The 15,129-nt window shown below is 39.7% G+C and overlaps 1 long non-coding RNA gene across 1 annotated transcript; it reads left to right on the plus strand.

Annotated features, from left to right (window-relative positions):
• The first annotated feature begins 417 nt into the window (after positions 1–417).
• Positions 418–3,406, plus strand: LOC144534064 (uncharacterized). Its single transcript, XR_013503503.1, has 2 exons — positions 418–507; positions 1,557–3,406. It is a non-coding gene; the product is annotated as an uncharacterized LOC144534064 (long non-coding RNA).
• The last annotated feature ends 11,723 nt before the right edge of the window (positions 3,407–15,129 follow it).

Genomic DNA, 15,129 nt, shown 5'->3' on the forward strand with positions numbered 1-15,129 from the left:
CAGATTTGAACTATTTGTTCTACACTCAGTCATTTTTCTGCCAGCATGGTACACCACCTCGGTGACGTTCCTCAAGAATTGATGAAAATCATTACAAAGTCTGTGGGTATTTTTCCTGCTCATCGCCCTCTTCTTCATTCTGCAGTACTTATTCGATATGGATTTTCTTTGCTCATGCAGACCAGGTCCACATGATGTAGTGTTCATGGCTGCCCCTCCTTTGATCCTCACCTCGATTGTCACCTTAATTGAGTCCGTCTACCAAATGGGGATGTTTTGTCTTTGCTGTAAATATTGTGTCAACAATTTCTGCACCTCTTTTGTGAAGTTTTGGATGAAATATCTTTTTTCTGACCGCTGTTTGGGCGTCCACGGTTCTGTTGGATGGAGATTGGTACTTCTGCCTGCAAACAAAACTCAAAAGCTCCCAGACTGGGATTCCTTGCAAGAAAAAATCTGACCTACGAGGAGACACTCATCGAAGCCGATTATAAGAATGAATCACGTGTAAGTGACACACAGCAATCTAATAAGTTAAATGTGAGGAGCTGCAACATTTTTGCATTATCATTCAGAAATTAGTAATGAACACAAAAAACGTGTTTTATTGCACATTTTAAACATGGAGAATCCTTTTAGTAATATAAATGTTGTCAGCAGATACTATTAACTACATAACTACCTATATACGCTATAATCATTTTGGGCTGATTAAACTGAGTTTAGGACAAATGATTCCAAATGATACTGGTACTACAACTTTCACCAGAGAAACACAAGAAAACATCTGAGATTTCAAGAGCAAATGTGTATTAGAAGAGAAAATAAATCCCAATAGGCCTAAAGGAAAAACTATAACATAACAGTGTCAAGGTTGATAAATCTACAAAAGGTAAAATATAAAAACAAAGTTATAGTTTGTAATATTTCAACAATGAAGTCACGTTATTATGAGTCGCGATATTGTCTTACCTAAATATATTTCAAGCTGAAGTGTGCTCCATTTGGACTGCATGTTTTTCTATGTGTATCTGAAACTTGGTCAGACAAAGACAAAAAGAGAAGAGAACCAGTACAATCAAAGGATTTCAGTTGAAGCAAGAGATCTGGCAAAAAAATGCCACAAAATCATTTTAGTTTTGAGAGTACAATGTTATTATTGGGACTTCATCAAGTGAAATCTGTGGGGGTTAAAACATGATAAAATGCAGTTTTTCTGCCAGCTTCAGCCAGTGCAGTACAATTTGTACTTGTAAATAATAAATACGTTAAAACATTGTCATTTAAATAATATCAAAACTATTTGATATTCCCTAAAAGCAAGACCGGTTCCATCATTAACATTATGAAAAAAGTGAAGAATGTCTTAAAGGGCCCAATTCTACAGTCACAAATGCATATTAAAGCATAAGTGGAAAAGTAACATTTACAATAATGTACTTGAGAAGATAATGTTAAAGCACTATAAAAGTACTTTACTTTATGATTTCCATTTTGTTATACAATATGCTTTTACACATTTTACAGCGACTTATTATCCTTTGTTTCTTTTCTAGGTCATTGGTTTCAGTGTACTCTCTGGAATTCTTTTGCTTTGGATCATCTTTGATTTTATAAAAGCCTGGGGTATTAGATGGAGTATGTGGAAAAGGAGCTCTGTGTCTCGATACAACCTGTGCTGCCCTCCCTACTACAGATGGGTTTATGAAGGTCTTCTGTCAGAGGAGGTGAGCAGTCTTTTGAAAGACGAGCTAAGACAAATAGCAAAAGAAAGAGCAGAAAAACTCTGCAGAAAACATCTTAGGACTATTCGTGAACATGAGATGCAGGGACAAGACCCAGATGGCACCCGCGCCAATATTCCCGACGAAAATGCAGATGGTGGTAATCCTAATCCCAATGACAATCCCAATGGCAATGTCAGTGGAAATCCCAATGACCATCTCGATGACAACCCTGATGAAATTGTCACTGAAGATTCCAATAGTCATCTCATTCCTGAGAATGAGAATAATGAGCAAAGTAACATTTTTGATACCTGGCAGAAAATTTCACTCTCATCTTTCTACATGTTGGATGAGGGGTTTGATAGGTAAAAAACATGACGGGAGATTGGTTCTGATGAGCAACAACTGTATTATATTGCCATAACCTATCAAACAATGTCATGGATCCAGTGCCTTCAAGAAACATGCCAGTATAAAAGGTACACTGTCGTGTTTTTATGGCAGGAACATGGAGCAATGATAGGTTTTTAAATTTGTTCCAATGTAAACTAAAAATAATAATGTAAAAAAAATAATTTGTAAATAATAACCAATCCATCATAAAAACATGTGCAAGGAAGAAAAGAAACCCCAAGTGGCTTATAAAGTGTCTCCCTTTAAAGGAACACGCCGACTTATTGGGACTTTCACCGTATCCCCCAGAGTTAGATAAGTCCATACATACCCTTCTCATCTCCGTGCGTGTTGTAACTCTGTCAGGCGGTTCCACCGGTAGCTTAGCCTAGCACAGATCCTGAAGGTAATCGGTTCCAACTAGCCTACTGCTCCCAATAAGTGACAACATAACGCCAACATATTCCTATTTCCATGTTGTGATTTGTATAGTCACAGCGTGTACAAATAACAAGGTCACATGAGACACAGCCATCTTCTAACCGTATACAAACTGGGAACTATATTCTCAGAAAGCAAAGCGAAGCATTGCTGATCTGCTCGGGGCTTCTCAGGTGCTGCAAAGCCTATCACTCCGCCCAAGTAGCAGAAGTAGCACTGCTTTGCTTTTCTGAGAATATAGTTCCCAGTTTATATACGGTTAGAAGATGGCTCAATGGTCATTTCACTGAACACGGGAGTTACTGGTCTACTGCCACTGCTGCCTAAAATGGCGTCCACAACAGTTATTTCCAGACTTAGCACAGCTAATGTTGACTCAACTGCTGGCAGAGTTCAAATGATTCATAGCCTAAGTCACAATACAGTCTGTGTGAATTGTGCTCAGGTGTGTAGAGAGTGCTGCCGGTGGTCTTCAGTTTGGGCGAGTTTGTATTTACCCTGATGAATGATGGGATAGGCTGCTTCGCGTAAAGATTAAGACGTTGAAAGATGATTTGTATGTATTTTTCTGATTGTTTATTTCTATGTTGTCCTTATTTTGTGTTTGACTTTTAATGTGAGATTTCCTTGGGCTAACATGCTCTGTCGTGTGACTTTACCGGTTTATACTAATCAGGTGACTTCTTACCCATTGACCATGTAAACACACAATTTGAGAGTAATAGGTCATAATGTGAAATAAAAATGCATTGTTATATACATTTTCTTGCTTTTACTGTCATAAAAAAAATAATAAAACATGTTAAAGATAATTGTTTAACTTTTGTCTTCAATTACCGAACTAATGAATTGTTTGTCATTGTGACATGAATTTTCAATGCTACGTTATGATTATTTTTAGAAGATTAAGTGTATTGTCCAGCAGAGGGCAGCATAGAACTGCCAATGGAAAATGCAAAGCAACGCTAATAGTTTTCATGAAGATGTAAAAGGGGGTTTATTTGTGTCTTTTGAGATGGAGATGTGGAGATACACTTGTTCTGGGATTCTGGGTTTTTGAAAGTCGGTTTAAACAGTGTTAAGGCTTTTTCTACAATGTGTAAGACTTTTTCACAACTATGTTGCAAAAAACAGAGAATGGGTCACTTAACAGGGCTTGACATTAACTTTTTGTTTTTGATTCTGATGTATTATATTGCTATAACCTATCAAGCAATGCCACTGATCCAGTGTCTTCAAGAAACAAGCCAGTATAAAAGGTACACTGTCGTGTTTTTATGGAGCAATGCTAGGTTTTTATATTCTTTCCAAAGTAAACATTGAAAATGTTTTAAGGAGGAAGGAAAATCTGTCAACATTAGACCTACAATGATGCACAAGGTGTGCTTTGGTGTGTTACTGATTAAAACATTGTGATCCAGGGTTGGTTGAGTGAAAACCAGCACGTTGTTTTGATGGTGTGTGTGTGTGTTTATTACAATGACATGATATTTACTGCAACTAACTGTACTATATTGGTATTATTCCCCTACATTTTGCAGGCCAATATTGTATTTTTGTTTTTGCTTCATGTAGCACATCAAAAATAATTTGTACATAATAACCAATCCATCATAAAAACATGTGCAAGGAAGACAAGGAACCCCAAGTGGCTTATAAAGTGTCTCCCTTTAACATAGAGTATGATTACAGTTTAATATGTAACAACAAAGTAAAGGACAAAAGAAAAATCAAATAACAGAACAAAATATACCCTAGATTGGCCAATCAAAGCATTCTGAGTTGGACGCTGGTTCGACGGATTGTGGGGAAAATATGTAAAAAATGTATTCAATTCAAATCTGTAACATAGACGTAATGAGTGGCACATAACGTGAAGTAACATGGCATTTTATTTTGTTTGAGTTGTAACTTGTGCAGTGGGGAAAGTAAGTTTCTCTTCCACTTGCCCTACAAAAAAATCCACTTGTCCCGGACAAGCGGACAAACCTTAATGTCGAGTCCTGCTTAACATCTCATATTTTTTTAAATATAATATATTTTATGTAATTGGAAAAAGGCTGTAGGAACCGATAACTGCTTTTGTAATCAGTTGGTGGTTCTGATTCTGATTAGAGAAGAAAGATTAAACTGGAAAACACAATCTGTCAATCTCTTATAAAAACTATTCCTTGTAGCCTACATTTGCTCCATTTTAGGAAAACATGCTGGGCTGTCTTAGACTCTTACATCACCCATGGTTATGAATCCTATGGTGACATCAACCGTTTTTGTTTTTTGCATTGCTAATAATATGTATGATTAGTTGCAAACCTTTTTCTTTTGTCAAAGTAACTTTTGTCAGCAGGTAACCTTTCCCCTTATGACCTCATAAGGAGAAGATTCCAGATCGGCCCATCTGAGCTTTCATTTTCTCAAAGGCAGAGCAGGATACCCAGGGCTCGGTTTACACCTATCGCCATTTCTAGCCACTGGGGGACCAAAAGCAGGCTGGGGGAACTCATATTATTGTAAAAAAAACTCATAAAGTGAAATTTTCATGCCATGGGACCTTTAAACAGTATAATGACATATTTATTTTTTATGCAGTGGCGGTTCTAGACCATTTCAAATGGAGGGGCCAGGCTGGGGCCAAATGCGATTTTAGGGGTACCAAATATATTAAGTGTTAGTTACCACCATCCCTCCATAGGTTTGGTTCACAAAACAAAAGCCTAGCGATACACATATAACAATAAACACAAGAATGCTCATTCAGTGTTAACCTACATTTTATTTATCACTGCATATGAATAATATACCCCTTTGGGGATAAAAGGTGGGGTTAATATTGTATAAAAATATACAACGCTGAACTTGACTCCACGTTCGCCGAGTCGGGTATGTCTGCAGCCTGAAGACCTCCCGTCTCATGCTCTCCCGCTCAAGCTCACATTATGTTAAAAAAAAAAGAAAAAAAAAAAGAAAAATATCAAGACCTTAAAATAAAGATAAATAAGAGATTACAGGTAAGAATGATAATGCTCCGCAACAGGTAGACCTACAACTGTTCTCTGAATGACAGACAGGATTAAATCAAACTAACAGTGGAAATGAAAAGTGAAAGCATGTTGTATCATTGTTATGAAAGGGCTGGCACATTGTGGGTAACACATGAGCATGCTTTGCAGACAAAGTAAATGCCACAGACAATCTTAACATTTCCTGTTGCTGTGGCTGACACCTCTTCACTTGACTGTTAAGAGGACAGATCATTTCCCCACACAATTATTTGATGTTTTTGCACTGAGAGGACAAACATAGCTACCAAGAGCAAAGGAAGACTGCGTTGTAACATCATCCTATAGAAAACCAGAACTCAATATTGAACTCAGCATTTTCGGCCACAATGTTACACCACCTCGGTGAAGTTCCTCAAGGATTGATGAAAATCATTACAAAGTCTGTGGGTATTTTCCTGCTCATCGCCCTCTTCTTCACTCTGCAGTACTTATTCGATATGGATTTTCTTTGCTCATGCAGACCAGGTCCACATGATGTAGTGTTCGTGGCTGCCCCTCCTTTGATCCTCACCTTGATTGTCACCTTAATTGAGTCCGTCTACCAAATGGGGATGTTTTGTCGTTGCTGTAAATATTGTGTCAACAATTTCTGCACCTCTTTTGTGAAGTTTTGGATGAAATATCTTTTTCTGACCGCTGTTTGGGCGTCCACGGTTCTGTTTGATGGAGATTGGTACTTCTGCCTGCAAACAAACCTCAAAAGCTCCCAGACTGGGATTCCTTGCAAGAAAAATCTGACCTACGAGGAGACACTCATCGAAGCCGATTATAAGAATGAATCACGTGTAAGTGACACACAGCAATCTAATAAGTTAAATGTAAAGAACTGCAACATGTTTGCATTATTATTAAGAAATTAGTAATTAACAATTTTGTTATTACACATTTTATACATGGAGAATTCTTTTAGTAATATAAATATCAGCAGATATAAACTATTAACTATATAACTACCTATATACGCTATAATCATTTTGGGCTGATTAAACTGAGTTTAGGACAAATGATTCCAAATGATACTGGTACTACAACTCTCACCAGAGAAACACAAGAAAACATCTGAGATTTCAAGAGCAAATGTGTATTAGAAGAGAAAATAAATCCCAATAGGCCTAAAGGAAAAACTATAACATAACAGTGTCAAGGTTGATAAATCTACAAAAGGTAAAATATAAAAACAAAGTTATAGTTTGTAATATTTCAACAATGAAGTCACATTATTATGAGTCGCGATATTGTCTTACCTAAATATATTTCAAGCTGAAGTGTGCTCCATTTGGACTGCATGTTTTTCTATGTGTATCTGAAACTTGGTCAGACAAAGACAAAAAGAGAAGAGAACCAGTACAATCAAAGGATTTCAGTTGAAGCAAGAGATCTGGCAAAAAAATGCCACAAAATCATTTTAGTTTTGAGAGTACAATGTTATTATTGGGACTTCATCAAGTGAAATGTTCATGCCATGGGACCTTTAAACAGTATAATGACATTTATTTTTTATGCAGTGGCGGTTCTAGACCATTTCAAATGGAGGGGCCAGGCTGGGGCCAAATGCGATTTTAGGGGTACCAAATATATTAAGTGTTAGTTACCACCATCCCTCCATAGGTTTGGTTCACAAAACAAAAGCCTAGTGATACACATAACAATAAACACAAGAATGCTCATTCAGTGTTAACCTACATTTTATTTATCACTGCATATGAATAATATACCCCTTTGGGGATAAAAGGTGGGGTTAATATTGTATAAAAATATACAACGCTGAACTTGACTCCACGTTCGCCGAGTCGGGTATGTCTGCAGCCTGAAGACCTCCCGTCTCATGCTCTCCCACTCAAGCTCACATTATGTTAAAGCAAAAATATCAAGACCTTAAAATAAAGATAAATAAGAGATTACAGGTAAGAATGATAATGCTCCGCAACAGGTAGACCTACAACTGTTCTCTGAATGACAGACAGGATTAAATCAAACTAACAGTGGAAATGAAAAGTGAAAGCATGTTGTATCATTGTTATGAAAGGGCTGGCACATTGTGGGTAACACATGAGCATGCTTTGCAGACAAAGTAAATGCCACAGACAATCTTAACATTTCCTGTTGCTGTGGCTGACACCTCTTCACTTGACTGTTAAGAGGACAGATCATTTCCCCACACAATTATTTGATGTTTTTGCACTGAGAGGACAAACATAGCTACCAAGAGCAAAGGAAGACTGCGTTGTAACATCATCCTATAAAATACCAGAACTCAACATTGAACTCAGCATTTTCAGCCAGAATGTTACACCACCTCGGTGAAGTTCCTCAAGAATTTATGAAAATCATTACAAAGTCTGTGGGTATTTTCCTGCTCATCGCCCTCTTCTTCACTCTGCAGTACTTATTCGATATGGATTTTCTTTGCTCATGCAGACCAGGTCCACATGATGTAGTGTTCGTGGCTGCCCCTCCTTTGATCCTCACCTCGATTGTCACCTTAATTGAGTCCGTCTACCAAATGGGGATGTTTTGTCTTTGTTGTAAATATTGTGTCAACAATTTCTGCACCTCTTTTGTGAAGTTTTGGATGAAATATCTTTTTCTGACCGCTGTTTGGGCGTCCACGGTTCTGTTTGATGGAGATTGGTACTTCTGCCTGCAAACAAACCTCAAAAGCTCCCAGACTGGGATTCCTTGCAAGAAAAATCTGACCTACGAGGAGACACTCATCGAAGCCGATTATAAGAATGAATCACGTGTAAGTGACACACAGCAATCTAATAAGTTAAATGTAAAGAACTGCAACATGTTTGCATTATTATTCAGAAATTAGTAATGAACACAAAAACGTGTTTTATTGCACATTTTAAACATGGAGAATCCTTTTAGTAATATAAATGTTGTCAGCAGATATAAACTATTAACTACATAACTAACTTCCTATATACGCTATAATCATTTTGGGCTGATTAAACTGAGTTTAGGACAAATGATTCCAAATGATACTGGTACTACAACTTTCACCAGAGAAACACAAGAAAACATCTGAGATTTCAAGAGCAAATGTGTATTAGAAGAGAAAATAAATCCCAATAGGCCTAAAGGAAAAACTATAACATAACAGTGTCAAGGTTGATAAATCTACAAAAGGTAAAATATAAAAACAAAGTTATAGTTTGTAATATTTCAACAATGAAGTCACATTATTATGAGTCGCGATATTGTCTTACCTAAATATATTTCAAGCTGAAGTGTGCTCCATTTGGACTGCATGTTTTTCTATGTGTATCTGAAACTTGGTCAGACAAAGACAAAAAGAGAAGAGAACCAGTACAATCAAAGGATTTCAGTTGAAGCAAGAGATCTGGCAAAAAAATGCCACAAAATCATTTTAGTTTTGAGAGTACAATGTTATTATTGGGACTTCATCAAGTGAAATCTGTGGGGGTTAAAACATGATAAAATGCAGTTTTTCTGCCAGCTTCAGCCAGTGCAGTACAATTTGTACTTGTAAATAATAAATACGTTAAAACATTGTCATTTAAATAATATCAAAACTATTTGATATTCCCTGAAAGCAAGAACGGTTCCATCATTAACATTATGAAAAAGTGAAGAATGTCTTAAAGGGCCCAATTCTACAGTCTTACAAATGCATATTAAAGCATAAGTGGAAAAGTAACATTTACAATAATGTACTTGAGAAGATAATGTTAAAGCACTATAAAAGTACTTTACTTTATGATTTCCATTTTGTTATACAATATGCTTTTACACATTTTACAGCGACTTATTATCCTTTGTTTCTTTTCTAGGTCATTGGTTTCAGTGTACTCTCTGGAATTCTTTTGCTTTGGATCATCTTTGATTTTATAAAAGCCTGGGGTATTAGATGGAGTATGTGGAAAAGGAGCTCTGTGTCTCGATACAACCTGTGCTGCCCTCCCTACTACAGATGGGTTTATGAAGGTCTTCTGTCAGAGGAGGTGAGCAGTCTTTTGAAAGACAAGCTAAGAAAAATAGCAAAAAAAAGAGCAAAAAAACTCTGCAGAAAACATCTTAGGACTATTCGTGAACATGAGATGCAGGGACAAGACCCAGATGGCAGGAACGTCCCCAGCGCCAATATTCCCGACGAAAATGCAGATGGTGGTAATCCTAGTCCCAATGACAATCCCAATGGCAATGTCAGTGGAAATCCCAATGACCATCTCGATGACAACCCTGATGAAATTGTCACTGAAGATTCCAATAGTCATCTCATTCCTGAGAATGAGAATAATGAGCAAAAGTAACATTTTTTGATACCTGGCAGAAAATTTCACTCTCATCTTTCTACATGTTGGATGAGGGGTTTGATAGGTAAAAAACATGACGGGAGATTGGTTCTGATGAGCAACAACTGTATTATATTGCCATAACCTATCAAACAATGTCATGGATCCAGTGCCTTCAAGAAACATGCCAGTATAAAAGGTACAAGGTTTTTAAATTTGTTCCAATGTAAACTAAAAATAATAATGTAAAAAAAATAATTTGTAAATAATAACCAATCCATCATAAAAACATGTGCAAGGAAGAAAAGAAACCCCAAGTGGCTTATAAAGTGTCTCCCTTTAAAGGAACACGCCGACTTATTGGGACTTTCACCGTATCCCCCAGAGTTAGATAAGTCCATACATACCCTTCTCATCTCCGTGCGTGTTGTAACTCTGTCAGGCGGTTCCACCGGTAGCTTAGCCTAGCACAGATCCTGAAGGTAATCGGTTCCAACTAGCCTACTGCTCCCAATAAGTGACAACATAACGCCAACATATTCCTATTTCCATGTTGTGATTTGTATAGTCACAGCGTGTACAAATAACAAGGTCACATGAGACACAGCCATCTTCTAACCGTATACAAACTGGGAACTATATTCTCAGAAAGCAAAGCGAAGCATTGCTGATCTGCTCGGGGCTTCTCAGGTGCTGCAAAGCCTATCACTCCGCCCAAGTAGCAGAAGTAGCAGTGCTTTGCTTTTCTGAGAATATAGTTCCCAGTTCTATACGGTTAGAAGATGGCTCAATGGTCATTTCACTGAACACGGGAGTTACTGGTCTACTGCCACTGCTGCCTAAAATGGCGTCCACAACAGTTATTTCCAGACTTAGCACAGCTAATGTTGACTCAACTGCTGGCAGAGTTCAAATGATTCATAGCCTAAGTCACAATACAGTCTGTGAATTGTGCTCAGGTGTGTAGAGAGTGCTGCCGGTGGTCTTCAGTTTGGGCGAGTTTGTATTTACCCTGATGAATGATGGGATAGGCTGCTTCGCGTAAAGATTAAGACGTTGAAAGATGATTTGTATGTATTTTTCTGATTGTTTATTTCTATGTTGTCCTTATTTTGTGTTTGACTTTTAATGTGAGATTTCCTTGGGCTAACATGCTCTGTCGTGTGACTTTACCGGTTTATACTAATCACGTGACTTCTTACCCATTGACCATGTCAACACACAATTTGAGAGTAATAGGTCACAATGTGAAATAAAAATGCATTGTTATATACATTTTCTTGTTGGAAAATCTGTCAACATTAGACCTACAATGATGCACAAGGTGTGCTTTGGTGTGTTACTGATTAAAACATTGTGATCCAGGGTTGGTTGAGTGAAAACCAGCGCGTTGTTTTGATGGTGTGTGTGTTTATTACAATGACATGATATTTACTGCAACTAACTGTACTATATTGGTATTATGGGAGATCCAAAAACAAACAGAAAAAAATGGGAGGAACCAAAGTCAACGGGGCTTGGGGACTGAGGACTGTGGGAACTGGGGACCATGGGCACCAGTAGCAAAAGGGCCTGGGGGAAACAGAGGGCCGGAGAGGCCTTGGGGAAAACAGAGAGGCCACTCGGGACAGGGAACAGAGAGGCACGTCAGCAGAGGTTCTGGAAGGCTGCACGTCAGCAGACGTTCTGGAAGGCTGCACGTCAGCAGAGGTTCTGGAAGGCTGCACGTCAGCTCAGGAACAATGGTGAACTCAGACTCTGGAACACTGGTAGACTCAGGAACAGTAACACTGGTTAGCATGGACTCGGGACTGCTGGACAGCACGGGGTCAGGTCCGCTGGACAGCACGGGGTCAGGTCCACTCTGGAACACTGGTCAGCTCTGGAACACTGGTAGACTCAGGAACAGTAACACTGGTCAGCATGGACTCGGGACTGCTGGACACCACGGGGTCAGGTCCGCTGAACAGCACGGGGTCAGGTCCGCTCTGGAACACTGGTCAGCTCTGGAACACTGGTCAGCTCAGGCTCAGATACACTGGTCAGCTCAGGCTCAGATACACTGGTCAGCTCAGGCTCTGGTCCGACAAGAGGTTGATGCAGGGCATGGCAATGGGAGCCATGTTTTCCCTTCCTCTGTCTATAGCCAGGTGGGTCCCTTCAAAGGACTGCTTGCTGTTGGGGGTGCCCGCTAGACAGGAAGTAGTTGAGCAAACAGAAAAAAGTTCTGGGGAAGCAGGCAGGCTGGGTCAGGAACAGAGATCCTGTAGCTATGAAGCTAGTAGGCCAAGAAACAGGCAGGCTGGTGGGAGAGTCATCAAGCACTCGAAGGCTGACAGGCTTGGACACAGGAGGGCTGGTTAGCTGCTGAAGCTCTGGAGGGCTGAATTCCCGCTCTGGAACACTGGAAAGCTCTGGAACACTGGAAATCTCTGGAACACTGGTCATCTGAGGCCTTGGAGGAAAAACAGGCCTGGAGACAGGGAGGCCGAATTCCCTCGCCATAGCCTGCCAACGCACCTCCATTAGATGCCTAGCGAAGGCAGGATCATCCTCATGAACACCGTGAAAAAAGTCCATCATAAATTTTCCCCCAGAGTCCATGGGGTGAAAAAGTGGTACAAACTTGACAACTGCTGGGTCCATCTTTGGTCGGATTCTTCTGTCACAGTGTGGAGAAAGTTTGGACCCAAATGCAGTTCAAACTGAGATTTATTCCAACTAGGAAAAACACTACAGGCAGCGCACAACACGACATGAACCACACTAACAGAGAGTAAGAATCCAACAAGTGAAAACAGAGAGACTAAATACACAGGGTAATGAACACTAACAAGGGACAGGTGATACAACAGGTGGAACAAATCAGGGTGGGGCAGAACAATCAAAAAAGGCGGGAAACAAACAAAGACAAGACGTACACTAGACAAGGCAAGGGAGACAAGACAGACTACAAAACAAAAAAGGAAACAGAACATAACAGAAAAACAAGACTACCACAATAAGACAGAACAAAATACCAAAACCCTGACAAGATTGGCCAATCAAAGCATTCTGAGTTGGATGCTGGTTCGACGGATTGAGGGGAAAAAAATGTATTAATTTAAAATCTGTAACATAGACGTAATGAGTGGCACATAACATGGCATTTTATTTTGTTTGAGTTTTAACTTGTCCAGTGGGGCAAGTAAATTTCTCTTCCACTTGCCCGACAAAAAAATCCACTGGTCCTGGACAAGCGAAAAAGCCTTAATGTTGAGCCCTGCTTAACATCTTATATTTTTTTAATATAATATATTTTATTTGGATAAAGGCTGTAGGAACCGATAACTGCTTTTGTAATCAGTTGGTGGTTCTGATTTTGATTAGAGAAGAAAGATTAAACTGGAAAACACAATCTGTCAATCTCTTATAAAAACTATTCCTTGTAGCCTACATTTGCTCCATTTTAGGAAAACATGCTGGGCTGTCTTAGACCTTACACTCTTAAGCCCGAGACAGACCAAGCCGATAATTGGCCGTTGGACAGGCTGGCGAGGTCGGTGACTTGAGTCTGTTCGGTGTGTTCCGTGCTGTCGTCCGTCCGAGGGGCCGTTGGCCTTCATTTTGGCCGATTTAACATTTATAATCAGCGGGGCGGGCACTGGATAAATCCTCCAAGTACGCTAAAGTTAGCCATGGCGTTCCTCAAGGCTCAATGCTCGGAACAATTATGTTCTCCTTGTATATGCTTCCTCTAGGCAATATTATTAGGAAACACTCAATTAACTTTCACTGTTATGCGGATGACACCCAATTATACTTATCAATCAAGCCAGACGAAACCAGTCAGTTAGCTAAACTTCAAGTATGCATTAGAGATATCAAATCATGGATGACCTACAATTTCCTGATGTTAAACTCAAACAAAACTGAAGTTATTGTGCTAGGCCCTAAACACCTCCGAACATCATTATCCCAAGATATAATTACTCTAGATGGCATTGCCATGGCCTCCAGTTCTACTACCAGAAATCTAGGAGTTATTTTTGGATCAGGATATATCCTTTAACGCCCACTTAAAACAAACCTCTAAAACAGACTTTTTTCACCTTCCTAACATTGCCAAAATTAGGAACATTCTGTCTCAAAACGATGCTGAAAAACTAGTCCATGCATTTGTTACTTCCAGGCTGGACTATTGTAATTTCCTATTATTAGGATGCTCAAATAAAACTCTTAGGACTCTCCAGCTGATCCATAATGCTGCAGCGCGTGTTCTGACTTGAACTAAGAGGGGAGATCATATTTCTCCTGTGTTGGCTTCTCTGCATTGGCTTCCTGTAAAATCCAGGATTGAATTTAAAATCCTTCTCCTGACCTACAAAGCTCTAAATAGTCAAGCACCATCATATCTTGAAGAGCTCATAGTACCTTATTGTCCCACTAGAGCACTGCGCTCCCAGAATGCAGAGTTACTTGTGGTTCCTAGAGTCTCTAAAAGTAGAATGGGAGCCAGAGCATTTAGCTATCAGGCTCCTCTCCTGTGGAACCAGCTCCCAGTCTGGGTTCGGGAGGCAGACACCGTCACCACCTTTAAGAGTAAACTTAAAACTGTCCTCTTCGATAAAGCTTATAGTTAGGGAGTGAGGAGTTGCAGCGCTCGCCTAGACCGGCGGGGGCGGGTGTGTAGCACGGAACACAGCCTCCCTATCTCCCCTTCCCTGCAGCTCTTACTTATGCGGTTATAGTTCTAGACTACCGGGGTACCTCCTGCCCTATTACACCGTGCTACGCACTGCAATGCCCGGCTTCGACTTGCTATGTCGACGCCCTGCCACGCCCTGTTACGCCCTGCTGTGCTCTACGACACCACAAACTATTACAACTATTACAATATCTTTATTGTGACTATTATTGCCATTGTTCATCATACCCTCAACCGACACCGTCAGACACCGCCTACCAAGAGCCTGGGTCTGTCCGAGGTTTCTTCCTAAAAGGGAGTTTTTCCTTGCCACTGTCGCACTTACTTCATGCATGCTCTTGGGGGAATCACTGGAATTGTTGGGTCCTTGTAAATTACAGAGTGTGGTCTAGACCTACTCTACCTGTAAAGTGTCCTGAGATAATTCCTGTTATGATTTGACACTATAAATAAAATTGAATTGAATTGAATTGAATATACGACGCTGAACTTGGCTCCACATTCACCGAGTTGGGTATGACTGCAGCCTGGAGACCTCCCGTGTCATGCCTCCCGTC

This window comes from Sander vitreus, chromosome 19, assembly GCF_031162955.1.
Source record: "Sander vitreus isolate 19-12246 chromosome 19, sanVit1, whole genome shotgun sequence".
Taxonomy (NCBI): Eukaryota; Metazoa; Chordata; class Actinopteri; order Perciformes; family Percidae; genus Sander; species Sander vitreus.